Source organism: Leuciscus leuciscus, assembly GCF_965113295.1.
Source record: "Leuciscus leuciscus genome assembly, chromosome: 1".
NCBI classification, from domain to species: Eukaryota; Metazoa; Chordata; class Actinopteri; order Cypriniformes; family Leuciscidae; genus Leuciscus; species Leuciscus leuciscus.
In genome coordinates this window covers 24,236,947-24,252,307 of record NC_138725.1, presented here as the reverse complement: position 1 = coordinate 24,252,307, position 15,361 = coordinate 24,236,947, and positions in this window count along the sequence as shown.

Genomic DNA, 15,361 nt, shown 5'->3' with positions numbered 1-15,361 from the left:
CAGACGCAGCACATAAATGAGGCAATCCCAGTTCAGTTCAGCGTTGATTCAGTTCCACTCAGTTCACTAACTGTGTGAAGTTAATGCTCTATGAAACAAGGGAAACACTTTATCTCGATAGTCCACTTCAGACATTCTACTAACTATAAGTAACTTTGCAGCTACATGTCAACTAACTGTCATTAGAGTATTATAGTAGACAGTCTGCTTAAAATCTGCTAACACTTTATTTTGTTGGTCCCCCAACAAATATTCTACTGACTATAAGTAACTGGGCAACTACAAGTCAACTTACACTACTAACCCGAACCCTAACACCTAACCATAACCTAACAGTCTACTACAGTCTACTAATGCCTCGTTTCCACTGAGCGGTACGGTACGGGACAGTACGGTACGGTTCGGGTCTGTTAACCATGATCTGGCTAGCGTTTCCACTGCCAACAGTACCCTTACTTGCAGTGGCGTAGGTTTGATTTTGAAATTGGTGGGGACGGGGACATCAATATATAAATATTTTACGTTTTGATCGAAATTATTGCTAGGGATATATCAGTGTCACTGGATATTGGTAGGGACCATAGACTGTAAAAAAATATGGACGTAGTGTCCGTGACGTCACCCGTAGGTTTCTGAAGAGCATTTTTGAAGCCTAAAGTGGGCGGAGCCGGCCGTCGCCATCTTGGCCTTGCGTCACTCCCGGATGGGCAGAGGCGGGGCGTGAGCTGGAGCCTGGCTGTATCTGAAACTGATCTGAAATCACCTAGCTCGACGTGATCGAGTTTTTAGTTCAGGCTGGGCATAGATATATGTTTATTTCTATGCAGGCTGGGGAAATAATTCTATAACGTTATATGCAACTGACAGTACCAAGTCTGCGACTGCACAGGGCCTCGCACTAAAGTGACAGTTGATGACAGTAAAGCCAATTAAAAGTTCCTATTTTTGCCCTTCGAAATATTATAATAGTTAGAAGATGGCTACATGTGAGACTGTATCGTGATTCTGTACTATTCTACTAGTTGAAAATGTATAATGCAGGAACTCTTAATATCTGAGAGAGTGTGTGTGACAGTGATTTATGTGCACAACGTCACATGTCAGTCACTCCTTTTTTATAGTCTATGGTCCGTCAGCGCGGCATCGCTCGTCAAGTTCGTAGAGAGTTTATTCAGTCCATTTTAAATTCTGGCCGCCTCTCAAATGGGTTAAACCATAGATATATTGCCTTTGAAGTGCAAGTAAATGCGCTAGAAAATCCGCGCTCATTCGTGGATGTGCATTTATTGCATGGACGGAGAAAGTGCCGACGCCTGCATGTTTTCATCTGACGGTACAGCATATTATAATCCATCTGTTCCGTGAGAGCAGAACGAACGAGCCTTTATTGACTTTTTAAATCTGAAAACTCCAAAAAGCAACGAAATTGTCAGACATCCATTAGTGCATGTTCACAGAGGAAAACATCTCGCTTACTGATGTAACCCTCGTTCCCTGAAGGAGGGAACGGGAGACGTAACGTCGACGTGACGACGTAATTGTGATCACTTCAGGGAGCCCTATCAACTTCGAGTGTCTACAGAACGAGCCAATGAACGTTGGCGTGCGTGAATCGCGTCACGCGCCCCCGCCCCGCAGCGCGGGTATAAACAGGAAGCGGGCGCACGCACACATTGTTTTTCGCTGAGGAGCCGAGATTTGTGACGGCCATGCAGCGATGGTCAGCAACGTCAGGGAACGAGGGTTACATCAGTAACCGAGACGTTCCCTTTCAGTCGCTCACGTTCGACGTAACGTCGACGTGACGACGTAATTGGGATCCCATGGAAAACGCCACGGTTGCTGCCACATCCAGCGCCCTACGCAAGACTCTCAGACCCCCAACTGCTGGGGCGGAAGACCTGCGTAGAGGGAGTTCAACTGCTGTTCCATTATACCCCACACAGCGGAACTCTTGGATAACACTGGGAAAGCGTACCTTTCCAAGGGAAAGAACGCTGCGGAGCCACATCCTGCCCGAAGGGAGGTAACATGTGGAGAATACACATATGGACTGGCCGAAGGGGCAGTGCGACATATGGAATGTCACTGGGGTGGCTCCACCCGAAGGGGGAGACACACCGACAGTGACGGCAGAGCAGACTCTGTCGAGGGAAAGACACGGGCTCACCGCAGGGAGCTGGACGTGGAAGAATACACATATGGAATCACCGCGGGGATCACCACATATGGAACCCAGCTTAGCACAAGTACACAGGCATACGAGCACTAGGCCTGGCGTCGGACGCTCCGCAACGTCCGACTGCCGAAGGGGTGCGGAGGAACTCACAGGGTTCGCCAAGTGGGGAACTCGACTGGAGCAAAAGCGCACGTATCCATTCCTAGGAAGGGAGTGGCGCAGCAAGCCGACACTAGAGCGGGAACTTCGGTGTTACCGGCTGGTTGAAGTGAGCACAAAAATAAAACCTAGCGAACGTGTTGGGTGTCGCCCAGCCCGCAGCTCTACAGATGTCTGTCAGCGAGGTGCCGTGTGCCAGCGCCCAGGAAGAAGCAACACCCCTAGTGGGCCATCCTCTGCTTGGAGACAGCCTTTCCTTTCTGCTGGCCTCCGTAACAGACGAAGAGCTGATCTGAGGTCCTGAGGCTTTGCGTTCTGTCCACATACAGACGCAGAGCGCGAACGGGACAGAGAAAAGCCAGGGCTGGGTCTGCCTCCTCCGAAGGCAGCGCTTGCAGGTTCACTACCTGGTCCCGGAAGGGAGTGGTAGGAACCTTGGGCACGTATCCGGGCCGGGGTCTCAGGATCACGTGAGAGTTATCCGGGCCGAATTCTAGGCACGATTCGTCGACCGAAAATGCATGCAGGTCCCCTACCCTCTTGATAGGGGCCAGTGCAACCAGGAGTACTGTCTTACAGGACAGGATTTTTAACTCAGCTGATTGCAGAGGCTCAAAGGGTGGTCTCTGAAGTGCCGAAAGGACCAGAGACAAATCCCAAGAGGGTATAGAGAGTGGGCGAGGAGGATTCAGTCTCCTCGCTCCCCTCAGGAACCTGACGATCAGGTCATGCTTTCCCAAAGACTTACCATCAACAGCATCGTGATGTGCGGCAATAGCGGCAACATACACTTTAAGGGTGGAGGGAGACAGCCTTCGCTCCAACCCTTCTTGCAGGAAGGAAAGCACGGCTCTGATCGAGCAAGATCGGGGGTCCTCCTCATGAGAGGAGCACCAGTCAACGAACAGGTTCCACTTCAACGCATAGAGGCGCCTCGTAGAGGTCCTCTCTCAGAGGGATGGGCCAGGGAGGGGCTGTCGCGAGGAGCACTAGTTCCGGGAACCAGGTCCGGTTGGGCCAATACGGCGCAACTAACAAGACCTGCTCCTCGTCCTCCCTGACTTTGCACAAGGTCTGTGCAAGAAGGCTCACTGGGGGAAACGCATACTTGCGTAGGCCCCGGGGCCAGCTGTGTGCCAGAGCATCTGTGCCGAGGGTCCCCTCGGTCAGAGAATAGAACAACTGGCAATGAGACGTGTCCGGGGCGGCAAACAGATCTACCTGTGCGGTCCCGAAGCGCCTGAAAATCAGCTGGACCACCTGGGGATGGAGTCGCCATTCTCCTGGTAGCACCTGCTGCCGTGAGAGCTCGTCGGCTGCACGGTTGAGCAGGCCCGGAATGTAAATGGCACGAAGTGACCTCAGATGCTTCTGACTCCAGAGGAGGAGATGGCGGGCGAGTTGTGACATGCGGCAGGAGCATAGACCACCCTGACGGTTGATGTACGCAACGGTCGCAGTGCTGTCCGTACGGACCAGTACGTGCTTGCCTAGTAGCAGCGTTTTGAAACGGCTCAGTGCAAGACGTACTGCTAACAACTCGAGGCAGTTGATGTGCCAATGCAGTTGAGGCCCCGTCCACAGACCTGAAGCTGCATGCCCGTTGTACGTGGCCCCCCAGCCGGTGGTAGAGGCATCCGTGGAGACCACAGAGTGCCTGGACACTTGTTCCAGGGGAACACCTGCCCGCAGGAACGAAGGGTCCGACCACAAGCTGAGAGTTTGGCGACAGTGCGGAGTCACTTGGACCCGGCACGAGCCGCTCTGCCACGCCCATCTCGGGACTCGATCGTGAAGCCAGTGTTGGAGCGGCCTCATATGAAGCAATCCGAGCGGCGTAACCGCGGCTGCAGATGCCATTTGCCCCAGGAGCCTCTGAAAAAGTTTCAGTGGTGCCGCTGTTCTGCGTCTGAGCGTACTCACGCAGTCCAACACTGACTGGACACGGGCCTCGGTGAGGCGCGCTGTCATGTTGACCGAGTCCAACTCCATACCGAGAAAAGAGATCCTCTGCCCGGGGGTGAGTTTGCTCTTTTCCCAGTTGACCCGAAGCCCTAGGTGGCTGAGGTGACTGAGCACCATGTCCCTGTGTTCGCACAACTGCTCTCTCGACTGGGCCAGAATAAGCCAGTCGTCGAGGTAGTTGAGGATGCGAACACCACGCTCGCACATGGGAGCAATGGCCGCCTCCGCGACTTTCGTGAAGACGCGGGGCGACAGGGCCAGCCCGAAGGGTAAGACCTTGTACTGATATGCCCGTCCCTCGAACGCAAAGCGGAGAAACGGTCTGTGTTGAGGGAGAATCGAGACATGAAAGTACGCGTCCTTCAGGTCGATCGCTGCAAACCAATCTTGGGGACGGATGCATTTGAAAATGCGTTTCTGCGTAAGCATCGTGAACGGTAGCCTGTGAAGGGACCGGTTCAGGACGCGCAGGTCCAAGATTGGTCGTAACCCACCACCTTTCTTGGGTACAATGAAGTACGGGCTGTAGAAGCCGGTCTTCATATCGGCTGGAGGGACCGGCTCGATCGCGTCCTTCGCCAGTAGGACTGCGATCTCTGCCCTGAGCACAGGGGCACTGTCCGCCAGAACACGGGTGAACAGAATGCCCTTGAAAGCAGGGGGACGCCGGGCGAACTGGATCGCATAGCCGAGTCTGATGGTACGGATGAGCCAGCGAGACGGATGTGCCAATGCAGTTGAGGCCCCGTCCACAGACCTGAAGCTGCATGCCCGTTGTACGTGGCCCCCCAGCCGGTGGTAGCGTTAACCAGGCTCCCTGAGACCGAGCAAGCGGGACTAACGGCACCACAGACGTACCCGGGGTGGGGCAGCGCGGCGGAATGCAGGGACCCGACTCGGACGGCACAGCGGCCCGAAGTGAGGTCTGAGTGTGTGGTGCAGCACATACCTGCTTCCGTCGAAGGGCAGAGTGAGTGTGTGGAGGCGACAGCACGTCCGGAACACAGCCACTGCTGCTCGCTGGCGATGAAAGAGGGGCTCGGAAGTGACAAGGCATGGTGGCGTCGTCGACTGCCAAGCGCGCCCTCTTGGGGCCCAGAGGTTTCAGAAATTGCTCTTTTTTTGAAAATGTGGGTACCACTGACCCGTGGGTCAGTGGCGGAACAAAAAGAAAAGGAAACAAAAGATTCTCCGCCCGGCCCTCCACCGGAGGAAGGAGTGGCGCCTTCGTCATCTCCTGAAGAGCAACTTGATCCACCTCTGGGCCGCCCGTCTCAGGGTCGTTTGCACCGTCGCTTGCCTCCTGGTTTGGCAGCGGCCTGGACGGGCGGGGTCGGCTTCCTGCGGCTTGCTCCGCGCTGAGGCCTGGATGGTGGCTGCTGCTGCTGCTGAGGCTTGGCGGGAGCGGAGGACGCCGCAGAAGGCCGACCTCGGCGACGAGTAGACGGAGGGTCTGCGGCCGGCGGACGGGTGGGAGCAGCAGCCTCCGTCTGCTTCTGGCCTCCGTCTGCTTCTGTGCGGCCGAGAACTGCTGGGCAAAGCTCTCGACCGCGTCGCCGAACAACCCAACCTGGGAAAGAGGGGCATCCAGGAACCGATATTTATCGGTGTCCCTCATATCCGCCAGGTTGAGCCAAAGGTGGCGCTCCTGGACCACCAAGGTGGACATCGCCTGACCGACTGAACGTGCGGTTTCCTTCGTCGCCCGAAGGGCGAGGTCAGTTGCCACACGGAGCTCCCGGAGGAGCTCTGGGTCAGAACCACCCTCGTTCATGTCCATGAGCGCCTGGGCCTGGTGGACCTGCAAAAGCGCCATGGCATGGAGGGCGGAAGCAGCCTGTCCACAGGCCTTGTAAGCCTTCGCCGTTAGAGCAGACGAAAACTTACAGGCCTTGGACGGGAGGCGTGGATTACCCCGCCAAGAGGAAGCGGACGCCGGACACAGCTGCATCGCGACGGCCCGCTCCACTGGGGGGATATCCACATACCCCTTAGCTGCCCCGCCGTCGAGGGTGGCGAGGGGTGAGGAGCCACTAGAACGGCTTCGGGCACTATACGGTGCCTTCCACGTCCTAGAGAGCTCCTCATGCACTTCCGGAAAGAAAGGTACCGGGGCGGCGCACTGAGAACCAGCACGGCCCGCCCGAGAAACCAATCGTCCAACCGAGAAGGTTCGGGACGTGGTGGAGGATTCCACGCAAGCCCGACCTTCTCGGCGGCCCGGGAAAGCATAGCAGCCCATTCTGGATCTGGCTCGGACAACGCTACACACCCCGAGGGGGGCAACGCAGCCGAGTCGTCATTTCCAGAGGACAGCTCCCCCTCCGATGCTGCGATCGACATCTGATCGTCAGCTGGGGCCCCAAAGGAAACGGTTGGTCGTTCCGGGGAAGGACCAAGACGTTCACTAAGGGGCTCCAATGGCGGCAGCGTATGTGAGGCATGAGGGGCCCGCGGAGAATGACTCGACGGGGAAGCCCTCACGGTAATCCTCAGATCACCCTGGTCATGCGCCAAAGTAGGTCTATTCTGCGGGGCAGAATAGACTCTAGATCGGGGCATAGGCGAGGGGACTGCACCTCCCTTGAGGTAAGCGAGTCTCGATCTTAACGCCGCAATGGGAACATGAACTATCCACAAAAGCTGCCTCAGCGTGCTGAATGCCCAAACACGAGAGACAACTCTTGTGGCCATCTGCTGGCGCCAGGGAACGACCACACCCAGAAACGCACAAGCGGAATGACATCTTGAAAAAGACGCAGGGTCACGCTTGTGTTGCTCTTTTAGTTGAAAATAAAAAAGGATTTGAAAAACTCTCTTTGTGTTGAGGCACCCAGGGGTAGCCGCAGTGTGAATGCACACACAGGGGAAACGCCCACCGAACCGACACACACACACACAGACACAAACACAGTGCTGTGAAAACAGCAGTTGAGAGCTGCAATGCTCGCGGCCACCGCTGATCGTGCCGTCACACCAACACAGTAACAGAGAGATGATCCTCCTTTGAAGTCTTCAAACAGCTGATTCTGATAGACAAAAAGTCTCATAGAAGCTCGGCTCCGAAGTGAAAGACAATGTGTGCGTGCGCCCGCTTCCTGTTTATACCCGCGCTGCGGGGCGGGGGCACGTGACGCGATTCACGCACGCCAATGTTCATTGGCTCGTTCTGTAGACACTCGAAGTTGATAGGGCTCCCTGAAGTGATCCCAATTACGTCGTCACGTCGACGTTACGTCGAACGTGAGCGACTGAAAGGGAACTGAAATACAGCGCTGGTTGTTCTCTCGAACGACACTCGTCGAGACGACGACAACGACGAAATCCTAAGCCGTGGGCGAAGTAACTTAATGGGTGTATAACATTGTATGAAATAATCCCGAAAAAAGGTACAAAACACTGCAGAGAAAGCAAGTTCAGCAGCAACATTTACTGAGGGTGAAGTGACGGCTAGTAACAACAGACGAAACGGCTAGCATTGACATCAGCGACAACCCACCTGTCACTCAAGTGGCCGCACCCTTAATTATGCAGAACTTTAAATATTAATCAACTAAACGGATGAGTTATAAAAAAAATCACCCCCCTCACAGTTGTCATGAAGGGCAAAATTAGCTTTATAGACAAAAGCCACATACAGACACCAGGCTTTAAACACGTTTTTTTCTGCTGTAAAATTTGGCATTTTAACATGGGGGAGATACAGATTTGACTCACTTCTGACATCAGCCTCAAGCGGCCAGTCAACGAATTGCAGTTTAACTCACTTCCGTGTTGGTTTCAAGAGAGAGACGGGGAGGTTGCCGCTTGGTAGGGACACGTCCCTAGCGTCCCTACTAAATTCTACGCCCCTGCTTACTTGATAGGTGTGGTGTTTCGATCAACGTAATTTTCGCGTGAAGAAGAACATAGTAAACTACAATGGATGACATACAGCAGATATTGTTCTTGCTCCTCGACATGTTTGTCACAAGAAGACAAGCGCCGACATTAGGCTTTTCTCAATATCAAGTACGCAAAGTTTGTACTTGCCATGCGACTCCTACATTGTACAGCGCGTTCTTAAAAGCGTCACTCAGCTCGCTCTGCTACTCCGGTTATCTCTGTTAACTTACTCTGAATAGATACCCCTATTTGGTTTTGGATTTGACAATTCAGTCAAATATCCAAATGCAGCGCTCTAGAGTCTAGTCTAACATTACAAGTAAAGTTAAACACAAATAACGTTAATATGAAACTAAACTTAGCCCTCAGGCAAAACGATTGACAGGGAACTCATTATATATTCACGAGACCAAAGATCGCCCGTTAGGTCTACACAAAACGAATTATATCTTATGTTTAACCACTACCGTCGGAGTCAGTGACGAACGCCGAGGACTAGCCGAGGAAAGGCTCATCCAGCCGGGAAACATGAGCACCGAGCGCCCGCTGAACGCATGGATCTCACAACCGGGGGAAAAAATAATCATCTTTATAAATAAACCACAGATTTGAGCTTTAAACAACTACATTCTCGCCTGAAAAACTCTTAAAATTACATTTCGTGATACAGTAACAGTAGTATTATATTAAACTGTATATTAAAAAATGGCGCTACTTATGTTGTCATTCCCCTTGTAGCACGCGCAAGTGACGATTCTCTGTCAACCAATCAACGTCTCGCAGTGAGTCTAGCTCCACCTTTTAGTACCGTTCCACTGTGCTAGGTACCCCACTGGAAGGGTACCTAAAAAGTGGTACGGTACGGTTCGGCATTTTGGTACCATTCACAACTTTTGATAGTGGAAACGCAAATAAATGCGTACCGTTCCGTACCGTACCGTACCGCTCAGTGGAAACGAGCCATAATACTCTAATGAGAGTTAGTTGACATGTAGTTGAACTGTTACTTATAGTTAGTAGAATGGCTAAAGTGGACTATCGAAATAAAGTGTAACTGAAATGGGTTTAAGAGAATTGTGGATGAGGTGTTATTGATCTGTGATAGAAAGCAGAACCTCATCTCTGCCAAATGGCAACCTCTGCCATTTCTTCATGTCTTTCAAATAACAACATTAATTCAGGTCTGTTTCTTAGACAAACAGATTTAGTTGCTTGTTAAAAAAAGATTTGATCAGTTCAACAACAAGCATCAGTCAAAGACTCACCAATTTAAATCAGTCACATTGTTTTCACAAATATTTTACATATTCTACATTTGAAGCATTTCCCTGAAAGATGTTTATAATTTACTAATCATAAAAACTGTATTGAAAAGTATTTCTCACCTGAAGTTGATCCTTGGTTAAGATAGCCTGAAGATCGATAAACTTCTCCAGAATGTGTGCGGATGTGCATTTGAAGGGCTTCACATGAGTGACTGTGGTGGGTGAAATCAGACAAAAGGAAGCAGCTGATGCAGTAAACATGAAGGTAACACACCACAGAGAAACTTCCCTCAAGCACACCACTCATCTAACACCCAAACCAATGCATGTACACACACACACACACGCACGCACGCACGCACGCACGCACGCACGCACGCACACACACACACACACACACACACAGTCATTCCTATCATTACGGGTCTCTCAATAGGCGTAATGGTGTTTATACTGTACAAAATATACATTCTCAAAAACATCTGAGAAAAAGACTTTAAAAAAGTGTCTGAAAAAAAAACACTATTAAATATCAATATATCTTAATATTTTACTTCAAAAACAAAAGATGAAATACTTTCAGCTGCATCAGGACAGATTTGTGGTATTTCTCTCTTTTCATGGAAACACTTAAAGGTCAATACACTGTAGTTGTTTAAAAGGCCCATAGTAAATGCATTTAGAATTTGAAAATACTCGATGAAAGGACTCGATGCTTTATAGTCACATTCGATGTGTGCCTATATAATATGATCTAACCAAGTAAGTTGAGTTATGTGATTACTCCAGTCTCTTCATCGTGGGTAACATAAATGAAACACGGGTTACGTCTCTAACTGGACATCTGTGGTGAACTAGTCCCCCACTGGAATCCTTAAACTGATTGAAGTTCTATAGATGTCATTATAAATGCTGGAAGACAATAGTTAATGTGATGATGTTCAACAGTGCTTAACATCTAATAAGAAGTGATTATAGATGTCAGTCCCTTGTTCGAGTGGGATAGAGAGAGTTTGTGTGAGTTCAACAGCAAGATCAGCGAGCTATATTTGTTTCTTTCTGTTATGTACAGCGTGGGTTTGGGCCATAACAGTAACCCTGCGGTTCTTAAATAAAGTCTCAGAAGGAGAAAGAACCCGTCTGGTTACTTCTAGCGAAATGCTACAGTAGTTAAAAAACAAACTAAAAACTTTGACTCATGTGTGTCTCTACAGGTTTCACACTGTTATTGTGGTTTTTTGGGGTATTATGTTTTTGGGTTGAGGAAATCTAAACTGTGGGTTGATTCACATCTCTTGTGGTAAAAGGTATTTGCATGCACGTTGACAGAGACAAGTTTCATATCCAGATGCTTGTGCAAATAGTGGTGAATGGTCTGGTGTGTTCAGAGCCTTTTCATCTGGTTTATCAGATGAGTCAAATAAATCACTCTTCAGAATCATCATAACACACAATATTCAATTCAAAAGATGTGTGTGTCTCATTTAAAGAAAGTCTGGAATAATGTCAAGCCAGATTCTTATAGAAATGAATGTATTTGAAGTGTATCAGAAGTGAAACTCGGTCATCATTTACTCTCCTTCATGTCACTCCAAACCTATATTACTTTACTTTCATGGACCAAATGAAGGTTCTCTTCAAAAAAATCTGCTTTTGTGTTTGACAGAGGAAAGAAAGTCATGTTTAGAATGATGAGGGGCATAAACGATCATGATGAGAGTTGAAGTGTCTCTCTCACCTCTGAATATATGATCTCACCTCACGTATAATCTGAAATGAAAGAAAGAAGCATTTGCAGTGTTCATGAATGATTCATTACTGTATGAGTTTATTGTGTCCATGATGGCCTGCAGCTCTAATGCTTTCACAGTCAAATCAAAAGAACATGATAATTTCTGTGCTTAAATATGAAAATGTATAAATGTTGAGAGAGACTGAGTTGACTGACTCCTTTAGAATGACACTGAATCTCATAATGAAGTTCATCCAGCTAACAGGGAACGTTCTCAGAACATTGGCTAACGTTCTCTGAAAGTTCTCTAAAAGTTATCAAAAACGCTCTTGCTGTAACGTTTTTATAACTTAATGGGAACGTTACGAAAACATTCTTATAACCTAAAATTGTTAGCTGGGGTGAGACGTGACAAGAAGATGAAGAGACTGAAGTCACAGGATCCATCGGTCTGTGTGGATTCGGTGGATCTGCTTTTATCAGTTGCCCGTCCTGATCAAATCAGACATGAAGAAATGTTTCTGAGTGAATATTTCTGTAGAGAGTGTCACCTCACCTCACAGTCACTGTTCAGATTCAGTAAATCTGCATGAAGTCTGTATTCAAACCCGCCGTCAGTCTCTCCACATGTCGCAGTGATGTACAGTATTACTATTGCATGGTTTTACTGGAATAAGTATTTAAACAATACTGGAAAAGAACACTGACTCAGTGAAAACATTAAAGGGGTGGTTGTGATTATGATTTAACTTTTCTAACTTAAGTTAGTGTGTAATGTTGCTGTTTGAACAACATCTGTAAAGTCACAACGCTCAAAGTTCAAAGCAAAGGGAGATATTTGCTTTTACTTCACTTTTTAAGGACTACAACAAACGGCTGGTAGAGACTACAACGAGCTTCTTCATGGGTTAGTGACATTACCAACCCTAACATTTACATAAACTCCGCCCCGGAACACGATTTATAGATTATCATGACTGAATATGCTAATCAATGACTAGAAGATAACTACACATAAGCTACATAAATTCATCAACTAACCATTCAGAAATGTCCTGTTGCTTCTACATGTTGTCACTTCTTCTTGAGTCTCTCCATTATTGTCTGACTGTGGTTTGAACATAAAAGGCTAAAAGTTTTTGAAATTTTCAGTGCATGTCTGTGTGAGTGCAAGCTGTTGAAGCTCCGCCCTCTGTGTCGGGAGCAGCAGCTTATTTGTATTTAAAGGGACAGACACAAAAACGGTTAGTTTTTGCTCACCCTTAAAAAGCGACAATTTTAGCATGCTATATACAAATATCTGTGGGGTATTTTGAGCTAAAACTTCACATACACACTCTTGGGACATCAGCTACTTAATTTAAATATGTTAAATATGCTGTATGCAAATACCTTGATTTTACCTTGCCACTTCAGTTATGAAACGTCGGCACGACCAAAACTTACCCAGTGACGTCTATGCAGTCTAATACCTTGATTTTAAATAAGTCTATGCAGGGATAACAACCCAAAAGTAATAACATATACAGGCCTATATTGAAATAATGAGAATTGTCAGCTGACTCCATTTTAAACACTGAGATGATATATTCACAGTTTACAAGAGACATTGTTTACAAAAGGACAATTTTCCAAGACATGTTTTGACATTAAAAAAGACAGAAAGACTCAAGTTTGACAATATGATCTGAGCAGACTCAGTTTAATCTTTTTACTCTTAAATTATTTGTATAACGGTATCATATTCATAATTCTTTTAATTCCTTTCATAACTGTTTTAATTTTCCTTGCTTTCATTTTGTGATTATTTTAATTCTTTTCTTTGTAAAGCACTTTTTAAAGTTTCAAAAGCAACTTTAAAAAGCAAGTTTCTTTTTAAAGCAAGCAACACTGAGTCTAAACGAAATAAGAAATGCGGTTGCGGAAAATTTGAATAGCCTATTTGAGCAAAACCACCGACCCTAAACACACTTCCTGAGCATGAGCAGACTTTTTTACTTTTACTTTTACTTTATTAGTTCACCCACACATAATATCAAGACAAATGGCACAGACCAAATGGCACATATAGTCATGTGTGAATCACGTCTCCCAGAGAAGCTATCCAAAGCTTATTATAGGGAGCCTGAGGACATATTGAAATAATACATTAAGAACAAATACTTAACACCAATCACACAACAATGATATCATACAAAAATACACAATACAACATAAGACACACAAAAGGGAATCAGGACAATGCTTTTAGGATCTACTGTAGTCTAGGTAGGCTACTGGAAAGGTTATAGATATAAGCGTAAAAGTTCCTTTTTTAGTGTTTTCTTAAAGATGGATACAGATTTCAACACCTTCAGCCTGCCTTCTAGCTCATTCCAAATCTTTGGGCCTCTACTAGTAATGCTCAAACTTGCACTTTTAAGTCTTCTGGTTTTACCGGTGATCAGGTGTTTGTTCCTGGTGGCATGAGCGTGAAGCGGAGTACTAATTGGAATGAGCTGAGATAGCCTGCTGTTTGTCACATTAACTACTTGGTGCATAATGCACGCATTGTGGTATATATTCAACTCAGTAAGCCGGAGGAGACCAAAGCAGTGAAAGAGGGGTCTTGTGGGAGTGTTGTACCAAGACCACGATATGGCTCGTATTATCTTCTTTTGTAGACTTATTAAATTATTTAAGTGACTCGGGTAGGTATTACACCAAATTACGTTACAGTAACTAATGTGAGGTTCAAACAAAGTTTTGTACAGGGTAAGAAGAGCAGGTAATGTAAGATAGTGCCGTATTCTGAAGAACAGACCAACATATTTTGAAAGCTTCTGTATCAAGTGATCAATGTGGCATTTAAAGTTTAGACATGTATCATTGTGAACCCCCAAGAACTTTGTAGAAGTGGTTGGTAGTATCTCCTCATCATTTACATTGAGGCAAAACTGTTTTGTAGCTGATGGCCTTATATTTGATTGGAACACTATATAGTTAGTTTTTTTAATGTTGAGAGATAATTTATTGAACTTGAACCAGACAACAATTTTTTGTAGTTCTTCATTTAAAATAATTTGTAAGTCACTTGAATTTTTATGTGACAAAAACAAATTGGTGTTGTCTGCAAACATCACCTTTTGAAATACTTGAGAGGAATTCACAAAGTCATTTATATATATGTTGAATAGTAATGGACCTAATATTGAGCCTTGGGGAACCTCGTATTTAATTTCTTTCATTTGAGATATATGGTTATTAATCACCACATATTGTTTCCGACCATGTAGATAACTTTTAAACCAGTCAAGTGCTACTCCTCTAACACCATAATGATGTAATTTCTCTAGAAGAATATTAAAATCAATAGTGTCAAATGCCTTAGATAGGTCAAGGAAAACACCAACTCCACAGTCACCCTGGTCTAAAGAATCACTGATTTTTTCAATAAGGTCTAAAACAGCCATAAAGGTAGAGTTCTCTTTCCTGAAACCATACTGTGATCTTACTAGAATATGAAGCTTATCCAAATAATGACTTAACCTAATGTGTACCACTCTCTCTAATACCTTAGACAGAGATGGTAGAACAGAAATTGGACGGTAATTGCCCATATTATTTTTGTCACCTGATTTATAAATTGGAGTAATTCTGGCTATTTTTGTCATACTTGGCACTATACCATACAGAAGCGATAGGTTAATGCAATCTGTGCTATTATGTCTGCAACAGCTATCAGAATTTTACTACATATTCCATCAACCCCTCCTGTACGAGAGCTCTTCAAATCTGTAATAATTTTATGAATTTCAGTTTAGTCAGTAGGTTTCATGAAGAAAGATTGCATGTAATTTCCATAGAGATAGTGTCTAAAAGAGGATCCGTTGGGAGGTTGTTGTGGCCAATTCTTGATCTTTGGTTCAAGTCTTCAAAGTCTGGTTGAGGTCTCAGAAGAAATCTTTCAGAGTCTAAGTTTCAGGTCCCAGAAGAATTAACTTTATTGACAAACAATAAAGTGAGAAGCCGGCTGGCCATCCGGACATCTGATCTTACAATGGTCTGCACTCATGTTTTATACCCTTTTTTACGTCATTTAATGTACACTTGGTGTCCAATTAGCATTCATATTGTTATCTTTTTCTCTTTGCTCCTCCTTATCACTTCACCACGATTAGAAACACCTGCATTAAT